The following is an 8,880-nucleotide window of genomic DNA, read 5'->3' as shown; positions in this document are numbered from 1 at the left end:
CCAAACCTAAACTAAACATTGTCCTCAATGTTTCAAAATATGAACAAAATTATAATACAACATATGAAGAGGATCATGTTGAGTAGAGAAAAAGGAAAGAGAATACCCGATTTCGGCGAAAGCAATATTAGAACTCCGTTATTCAAGGCAAGAATCCAACATATGTCAGCCGAGATCATATTGGATTAGCAAAATATATACAAAAGGAACAAAAAGGTTTTTAAGAAATTTTATCTACTGGATTATATACAAAAATTCACCATACACCAAAAGTCTAAAGAGTTGAGGATCAACCCAAAAGACGAAGTGTTGAAACGTCGATAGTTTCAAACAACTAAAATTGGACTGAAAAGAGAGTGAAAAACCGGATGGATCACCCCCAAACCTATATTTTTCAACAGGTTTACTTTTAAGCACAAAATCTTTCAATTTTAGGGGTGCAGGATTCATAAGGTCTAACTCAAAATGGACTGTGTTTGGGATGGTCAGAGAAATTAATTCCAACTGTGTTTCTTTAAAGATGTTATATTTAGATGCAAAATGGTCCAAAAGGACTTGGGAGGCACACAGTTCCAATCCTAGATTAGGGACTCTCAGAATAGTTGGTTTAAAAATTTTGTGACAAACCAAATCTAGCTTGGGTGGAAAAATCTCAATCTGTGATTTAGGCGAGAAAGTAGGTGCATCTAAGTTATTTTCATTTGTACGATCAATAGTACTAGCACATACTTTCCCTAAATCAGAAACAGGTAAATCATGCACACATTCATGGAACAAAACATCAAGACCTAAATCGGGATCATGATTGTCCAAAGTACTCACATCAACATCAGAAGGGACAGCATCTTGTGACTTAGGCATGGAATCAGACACAACTAATTCATTTTCAATTATAGGAACATTAGTGTCTACAGAAGATTCAATTTTTCCTATATCATGCTCATCTTCAATGAACAATTGTACAAGCCCCAAATCAATCTCAAAATCATATGAGTTGCAATGATTATTAGAATTAGAAGAAAAACATTCATGAAGGTCGAGGGCGAGAAGCCATATGTTATTGAACCAAAAGGTTCCATAATGTTTTCATGTTCTTCTAACATAGCATCATCATCATAATCATCATCATGGTAACATGCATATTGGTCCCTATTAGCAATTGTGGTATCCTTAGTCGACTCATGTTCCTCTAGGTTAGGATCATATTCAACATCATTTACATGAATGGGACTAGACACTTCATTAGGAACAACACACATTTCATCATGAATTTTTTCATTTTGTTTAATAAGCAACATCCGATCTAAACATGCCTGCATTCGCAATTCCAATCTAGCATTATTTTGATCAATGAGTCTGAGATTTTCCATGATAGATTCGTACTTCATAGGGGAACAAAATTCTTCATGTTCGAATTGTGGTGATGGGTACATGTGTGCATGGTCATTTGGGTTATAAAAGATTGATCGCAACCCTCAAAGGATTGATTATGGTCCCAATGACTACCAGCCTCACAATTTGTGGGCATTTCATAATTTGGATTTTCATGGGACTCTCTAAATTGTCTAAATCATGCAACATATAACAGTTCTCAACAGGATGGTCTAAACCACCACATAAGGTACATGCATAGATTTCAGGTTGTGTTGGTTGATACATGTGTGAATAGTTATCAGGGTATTGAGGCTCCAGACTATGAAAATGTCCATAACAATCCCTATAACTATTGACATCATGGTCTATGGAGGGCTCATAATGTGGCACATGCCCATAAGCAAGTTCTCTAAGAGTTTTATTTCCATCCCCAAGAGTAGACCAAAATCCAGACATGTTATGTTTATCAAGCAATTACACAATTAAAAAGAGAATAAGGCCCACAATTTTCAGTAATGGGTTTCAAAATTTTGGTTTTAGACTTTAAGGATAAAGCCTATTTTGGGAATTTGGTTTAAATGGGAGCAATTTTTGGTTTTTTTTTTTTTTTTTTTTTTAAAGAAAATAAAATTTGGTTTTTGAATGGGAGCAAGCCCACTGTTGGTTTTGTGTTTGCTTTGGCTCAACTGGTTTGAAAACGCTTGGTGAAACTGAGTCCAAAATCTCGGCCTAGAATTTGGGTACTCGGCCCACTAACGAGTTAACCTAGCGTGATCGGTTACAAGCTCAGCTGGGTTTAAAAACCCAGAATACAAAATACCAGTCCAAATTAAACAAGCTCACAAAAATTAAATACAAGCCCACAAATTAAACAAACAAGCCCACAAAAATTAATTACAAACCCAACAGAAAATAAAAAGCCAAAAATTGGCTTTAATATTACAAGCCCACAATTAAAAATTGGAAGCCCACAATTCGGGTTCTCTTAAATGGGTTACCTTTTAAGCACAGCCCAGCTGCTCTGATATTGTTGCAAAAACCCAGTTGGGCTTTGGTTCTATTCCTTGGTGGCGTCCCAGCAGAGGAAAAACTGGTCCAGAACAGCAGGTCCAACAGCAAATGAAGTGAAACAGATGCAGATGCAAGTGCGATGAAGTGAAATGCAAAAATAGCTAATAAAACTACTAGAGAAACAAACCCGAGTCCCCGGCAGCGGCGCCAAAAACTTGGTTGGCCCGGGAAAGCGTATAAAATTGAAGCGAAATGAAACGGGCCTACAGTAATACCGCAAGTGCACGGTCGTCAGATGTAGCTCGTGCAAGTACGGGTCGATCCACAGAGACTGGGGGTGTTTGGAGTTTCTAACTATTTGGGCTCTAAATTGCTATTGGGCTTCTAATTGTGCTTTGGGCTTAGTGGGTTTGTTTGTAACAATGAAATGGTTTTGGGCTCAGTGGGCTTTGTAGTGCACTAGGCTTGGCCTTTGAAGTGCACTGGGCTTTGAGTGTCAATGGGCTTTGAGTACCCTTGACAGTGAACTGGGACTTTGGTGGACTGAATTGGACTGGGCTTGTGATGTGATTTGAGCCTTGGGTTGAGCTGGGCTTTCACAGTGAACTTTCACAGTAAAAGTGAACTGGGCCTTAGTTTGAGCTAGGCTTCTGAGCTATGAACTAGGCTTTAGCCAAGCAAGAGAACAAATGGGCTTTTAAGTGACAGATCTTGAAACTGAAGTAACAAAAGTGTGTGAGAATGTGACAGTGAACACATCAAAAGCAAAACAATGAACAAGAGCAAACAGAACAAAAGTATTATGAGAAGGTGACAGAACAATGAAACTAAACAGAGAACAAAAGCAAAACAAAATGGAACAAAGTGAAAGTGAGAAGGTGACAGTGACAGTGGAGAGTGATAGTGAAGAAAAGCAAAGGAAATGGTGAAAATGGCAGTGAAGATGGCAATGGAAATGAAGCAAAGAGAAAGAACCAAGGCCTAAGCCAAGGGCAATGGCAGGCAGTGCACTGATTTCAGTGCACAGCAAGATGTGAAGTGCAAAAGCTAAATAAAACAGCAAGGAAAACTCAACTGAGCAATAAGAATAACAGAATTAGAGTTGCAAGTGACTGTAAAAACAGATTGTGGGCTAAGCTAAGGCTTTGAATCCACCCTTGTGTCCTAGCCAAGCAATGTGATCCTAGGTTGAATTGAACATCCTATGCATACATCTAGAATGGGAGGAAAATCAGCTTGCTCACTGATATGCCCCTAGTATTGACTGTCTTTTGACAGCACAGTCAATCACAGGCATACCAGAGCACTAATTTCTTCCCATTGCACAAGCAAAACAGGCACTAAGGCTTCTAACCTAACATTCCACTACCTAACAGTCCACTAAAGCTTCATCTGAGCCTCAGCTAGTGAGACTTAGCTCATGACTAACATGCTAACACTAACATACATCATACAAGATAATTGAAACATGAATTCAAAAATTGAACATAAACAGAACATGAACATTACACAGTGAAAACCAAGAATAGAACATATACAGAACAGCAAAGTTCTGGACACTGGCTAGTCCAGCATAAGCCTTTACATCACACCCACAGTCATATTTATACCCAATTACAAGTTAGGGTTCTTCCCAAAAAATCCCTAAAATCAAACAGAAATTAGGTAAATTATTTCTACCTAATTTGACAGTACAAATCAGACCCATATCTTCTATAATGCTCCTCCATGCTTCTCCCTGACAGTAATTAGAGTTTACTCGAAAATCCCCAAATTAACTGAAATTAGGGTTTGGGTTTTTTTTCTTACCTTGATGTGACAAATCTCCTCAATTAGCATCGACCCATGTCTTCTCTGCTTCTCCTGGTGCCTTTCCCATACCTTGATTTCTTCTCTAGGTCACCTACTTCATCAACCTCTCACGCTAAGGGTTTCAGGGAAGAAACGTGAGAGATTGAGGGAATAGGGGGCTAGATAGTTAGGGAGTGATGATGGGTTGGTAGTTTAGGGATGATGTGAGACAGGTAGAGGTGGTGGCGTGGCAGTGGAGTGGGTAGTGGTGATGATGGAGAAGGTGGTTCTGTTGCAGAGAGGGGGGGAAGAGAAGAAGTCGATGGAGAAGAAGGAGGGGGTGTTTGGTTAGGGTATAGGTATAGGATACTAGTGTGTTGAGCAGGTGTAGAGGATTTTGATGTTTCGCGAAGCTGGACCGTAGGATTATAGGATGATGGAATGATCCAACGGAGCGATGGAAATGGATGAGGGGAGACCGTTGGATGACGAGATACATTAAAACTGACGGCGAAGATCGAGGTTAGGTGTTGTAGTGTTAAGCGGAAGTATCGAGATTTGATGAGCAGGCAAAGAAGCGACCGTAGGATCTAAATGTGATCTAATCTGAAGGCTTGGAATTTAGGTACTATGGTGTTTTGCAGGGACTTCAGATTTTGATGAACGATGAAGAAGCGACCATTGGATGATGAGATGGATCCGATCTCACGGCTGAGAATGGAGGCGGGTATGGATATAGAAAATGGGTTTGGGTAAGGGTTTTGGGCCTTGGGTATGCCAAGCCCATATCTTCTTTAAGAACAATTCTTCCTTCTTGAGCCCATTCCTAGCTTTTTGGACGTGCGCTCCATTCTTTGCGGCTTCCTTGCGTAATTCTTCCTGGTTTTTCACCACTTTTCTGCTCCGCAAGTCATCCGACTTTATTTATTACCTAAAAATGCAAAATTAATTAAGAAAAATATTTATTCTTGAAAACAATGAAAATACAGAATATGGGATAAAATGTAGAATTAATGCACAAAAGATGAGTTAAATGCCAAGAAAAATATATAGAAATATGCGCTTTTTAGCACTCATCACCTGACACTCATAGTCCCACTCAATCCATTGAACATCCAGACCCGTTAAATTAAGGGCATTTATATAGCTTTCAGAAACTATATTGAAAGTTTAGAAAATCTTTGGGTGTTATCCATGACACTTTTATAAATAGGTGGATAGTTTAGCAAATCTTAGGGTATTTTCTTGGGGTATATATATATATATATATTTGAAATCCATAACTAGGATTTACTGGTTAATCCAGTTGGGAAGACCCATTTAATGAATAATCCATCCGTTAAAACTGTTTTAATCGGGACCAGATTTTTTACTCGCTCATTCAACACACGTGCGGGTGTTATTAAATACTTTTCAAAAATTCCAGAAATACCCCTTTCTCTAATGATATGCCTTAAACACCTTCTACATCAGATCCATTTTTTATGTTTTCATTCCTTTTATAACAGTGGAGAACTTTAGGAATGGGGATTGATGAATAAAAACCATAGAAACCACTTCAATCAACTGCGTCTTTCCAAAATCTCAGATCCGTATTATATTTTCTGATGATGTTTTTAGGGTTTTCGTTTGCAGATCGTTCTATTGCTATGTAATTATCTTCGTCTCCATCTAATCCAGGTACGTTCTACGATAAGTAAGTGATGGTAAAGAAGAGAAGCAAGCGAATAATAAGAGCAAGAAGATTCACATCCACGAAGAAGAAGAAAAAAGAGATATAAATTCATTAATTTTGTGTTTTGATTTATACTCTTCAATCTTCTTTTTCGTCTAGATCTAATGCTCAATATTGGAGGACGAACGTTGTCTCTTCAAATGACATGGTTTAATCGATATGATGTTATTTTTATTTGGTTTACTTTACTTTTTATTAAAATCATGATTATTTTTTGTAGATTTCGTATAATAATACAGTACATATCAATATATACCATGGGATTATACACTTTTTCTTCAATCTAATGCTCAATATTGGAGGACGAACGTTGTCTCTTCAAATGACATGATTTAATCGATATGATGTTATTTTTATTTGGTTTACTTTACTTTTTATTAAAATCATGATTGTTTTTTGTAGATTTCGTATAATAATACAGTACATATCAATATATACCGTGGGATTATACACTTTTTCTTCAATATATATTGTTAGATCGATATCCACATCGAAATCTTATATTTTATTCCTTTAATACTTGTTTTCCTTTATGTATGTACTATTATGTACTCTGGGATCATACACATTTATCTTTGGTACTTATTTACCTTAAGTGTATATTAATATATATTGCCGGATCGATTATATTGTGGGATCATATATTTTTCCTTCAATACCTATTTTACTTCCAGTACATACCAATATATACTCTGAGATCATACACATTTTTCTTTGATACATATTTCCCTTCAGTACATAATAAATATGTACTGTTGGATCGATATGTACCGTGGGATCATACACTTTTTCTTTCTGTACATAATTCCTTCAGTACATATTGATATGTACTGTTGGATCATACACTTTTGCCTTCAGTGCATATTTTCCTTCAATACGTATCAATACGTACTGTAGGATCATACATATCATTGTGTACTTTTCTTGGCGACTAACATAGTTCTTCTTCTTCTTCTCTTTTTATTTTTATTCTTCACTGGATCTCGATAATTTTTTATTTCGGTTCCCAAACTTGATTTTAAGTTTTTAGTTTTTGGTGATTTTTGATGATTGATTTTTAATTTTACAGTTGTGAGTTTCGGTGCCCAAGTTTTCGATTTGGATTTGGGAGTAATTTTCCATTTTCTGGTTTGTGAAAGAGTACGTGATATGGTTTTATGAATCACACGTTTTTTGTTATGCGCAGGAAGTTAATACTATATATTCAAAACCCTTTTTGGACAACCGTTCAATTATTTTTCCCGCTGGACTATATGATATAACTACTATATATATTTTAAGACTATCGAGCAAATTTCCCAATCCATACCTAGGAATTAGATTGGATGCGGATAAGGGAAAACCTGCTCATGCTCACCCCTAAAATTTAGAACCCTGATTTTGGGCATACCAAAATCTTCTTAGGCATACAAAACACTAGTCCTAACTTGGGTGACCTTATAATGGGTACCCTATGGGGTGGTTCAATTATCTATATGCCCTTAAATCCTTTAAATTACTACTAATCTATTCCTAACCCTAATACAAAACCTATAATCAACTACACCTAAAATCAGTTTCATTCACCTTCTTTTTATTCCTCTCCACAGCCGAACTCATTCACCCTTCCCTTTCTTTTTTTTTCATTGCGGAAATTTAATTGTCGATTCGTGAAAATTTAGTCGACGATTAAACTCATCTATATAATGGGTCGTCGTAAGCCAGTATCTCGTTCAAATCGATCGACTCAACAACCCATTGAAGAAGAAGAAGATTTAGAGAGTGAAGAACAAACTCAAAATAAACCACAAAATCAACCGGAAGAAGAGATTGAAGAAGAACCAACTCCGGAAATGAGAATAAGAAGGTTAGTTCTACAAACCCATCTCGTATTTGATGTTTTAGATTGGTTTGGTCGATTTAATTCGTCAAAATCATGTTTCTGCGGCGGTTACAGGGTATGGTTCGGCGCAAAAAAAATCTTAGATGTGCGCCGAGCTGTTCTTAAAACTGAACCCTGAAAGTGCATATGAACGGCTCAGCGTATATCTGAAATCCGTTTTGAGCCGAACTTAGTGACACAGAGACTTATATTTAGGATCGGCTTATTCGATGGTGTTAGTTTTGTGCCGAATATGTTTTGTGAATTTTCAAAAACTTTTAAAAAAATAGCCGTTACTTATATAGGTTCGGCTTATGTTCTAAAATTTCTATAAGCCGAACCTTTACTTTTTTTTCACGAAAATCTATGAACGACTCTTTTTTTGAAAGATATAGCCGTTGTAAAACTATATTCTATATATACCTACATGTTTTTTCATATCCTTAACCACATATGCTCAACAAATGGCACCCCCAACTCCTAAGTTTACTCTAGAAGAAGATTTATCTCTTTGCAATAATTATGTAGCATACTATCCAAAGAAGGGTGAAGAACGACGAGTAAATGGTCTGATGAGTATGTACTACTTGGTTAGAATTCATGAAGCCTTCAACACGGAAACAAGTAATCCTCACAACCGGGATAGTGCGTCCTTGTTTTGCTGAATTATAAGTATTAAAAAAAAAGTCACAGACTTCATAGCTTTAGTTCGGATTGTGAGTCGATATCGACTCAAAGGTGAAACAAACTCTGAGATTGAAGTTCGAGCTCTAGAGGAATGGCGACGATGGAAGGGAAAGAATTTCAAATACAAAAATTACTACCACATTCTTAGAAGGTTTCTCATTACCCGTTTAGGATATTAGAAATTAATTGCAAGCCTACTATGTAGCAGGGATGTAATCCACAATTTCTATGAATTTGAAAAGTCTATTTGGAATGATATAATAATTCTTGTGTTCATGAATCATGAAAGGTTCGGCTTTCTTCAGAAATATACTACAAGCCGAACCTAGCAAAGTAATTCTGGTTTTTTAAAGTTTCAAGGTTCGGCTTGCAGTGAAATAATATTATAAGCCGAACCTGACAAAAAAACTATGGTATTTTT

The sequence above is a fragment of the Papaver somniferum genome, chromosome 6, assembly GCF_003573695.1.
Source record: "Papaver somniferum cultivar HN1 chromosome 6, ASM357369v1, whole genome shotgun sequence".
NCBI lineage: Eukaryota > Viridiplantae > Streptophyta > Magnoliopsida > Ranunculales > Papaveraceae > Papaver > Papaver somniferum.
The sequence above is the reverse complement of the archived record's forward strand: the minus strand, read 5'-3'. Positions refer to the sequence as shown.